The sequence below is a fragment of the Lolium perenne genome, unplaced genomic scaffold (assembly GCF_019359855.2).
Source record: "Lolium perenne isolate Kyuss_39 unplaced genomic scaffold, Kyuss_2.0 unplaced67, whole genome shotgun sequence".
Lineage (NCBI taxonomy): Eukaryota > Viridiplantae > Streptophyta > Magnoliopsida > Poales > Poaceae > Lolium > Lolium perenne.
This window is the reverse complement of record NW_027249025.1, coordinates 187501-189236: the sequence shown is the minus strand read 5'-3', so window position 1 is coordinate 189236 and position 1736 is coordinate 187501.

The window sequence follows — 1736 nt, the reverse complement described above, 5'->3', positions numbered from 1 at the left end:
GCGCAGCCAACATCGGTCAAGCCTCCCGAGCCTCCCACCACGCGTAAGCACGGTGGGATTGCTCGTGTAGGCGTCCCGAGTGTCCACGCGCGGGTGTCACCGCAGCAACGGTAACGTTGCACGGCGACGTTTTCTTAAGGCAACGGCATCCGTTGATTGAGGATCGGCAATGTTACGTATCCTACCACTAACCGTGGAGAGGTAGAGGCAACACGTTCACGGTTGTTCTCAAATTCGAGCGCACTCATGTAACCGCGGTGGCGCGGCAACGTTAAACGGGACGTTCTCTGAAGGCAACGGCGCTTGTTCGACAGACGGGGAACACATGAGCAACATCGGTCAACGAGCCTCCCACCACGCGTAAGCACGGTGGATTGCTCGAGTGTCAACAGTGTCACCGCAGCAACGACGTTGCACGGCGACAAGGCAACGGCATCCGACGATTGAGGATCGGCGCAGAATGTTACGTATCCTACCACTAACCGTTGGAGAGCGCACTCATGTCACCACGGTGGCGCGGCAACGTTAAACGGGACGTGTGTTCTAGACGGGGAACGTGCGCTTTCGGGACATTCATGCGCGGCAACGTGTACATCGCTGCCGCTGCGACGTAGCGTTACTCTAACGTAACGCTCCACGTGTACGCCACGCCGCAACGATAGACGCTGTCACACGGCAACGTAAACGCCGTCACGCGGCAACGTATAGTTGCTACTTGTGGGACGAACCCACAACTTCGGGAATGCCAGTGACGAGCACCTGTTCACAGAACCCTTAGCACACTGCCGCGCCGCCAGACGAGTGCTCTCATGGCGAGCCCTCGCACGGGCCGACACCGGTACGCGCGATCGGTTAACGTTGCTTTTAGCCGACGCTCCATGGTTTTCACCGGACCAGCAAGGCCGCGTCGTTGGACCGTCACCAGCCGATTCGATTGGCTGCGCGCCATGCGCGCGCGCCACCCGATTGTACGTCACCCCGACGACAGCTGGTTGGGAGCCACGCAGACACGCCGGCGTCGTTGGAATGTTAGCCGATCGGCGCCATGGTTTTCACTGCGACCATGCGGGTCATGCATCGACCGTTTTTAGCCGATCGCGTTTTCACCGGACTAGCGCGCGCTATCGTTGACGTGACGACGCGTACTACCGACGGATCAGACGCGGCGTTCGCCGCGCCGATTCCGCACCGGGCCGCTGCCTGGAAGAGGAGCATGCGCACATACGACCAGAACATCATCGCGCGGATCCGTCCTGACACCGCCGATCAGACACGACAAGCCGATTCCGTCTATTGGCTGCGCGCCAACGTGACCCGACACACGACGCGACGAGCCGATTCCGTCGACCGCCATGGTTTTCACCACGATCAACGACGACGACAGCCGATTCCGATTGGCTGCGGCGCCATGGTTTTCACCGTAACCCGACCGCACCGATTGTACGCTGGACGTTCCGATACTTACGAGCCCGTCACATGGTTTTCACCGTATCTCGACGAAGTCGTCGCGCCACCCAGAGCTATAGTTCACCGTGTGTCGTTAGACGTTTTCCGGCTTGTCGCCCCGACTTAGCCGTTTTTCAGCCGATACTGCGTACCGCCGTTTTGGCAACGTTTTGGCATGCGCGCCATGGTTTTTCACCGTATCTCGACGCGCCGCGCGCCAACCCGAGCTATAAGTTCTACCGTGTCGTTAGACGATTTCGGCGGCATCGTCGCCCCGACGCGCCCGTCTT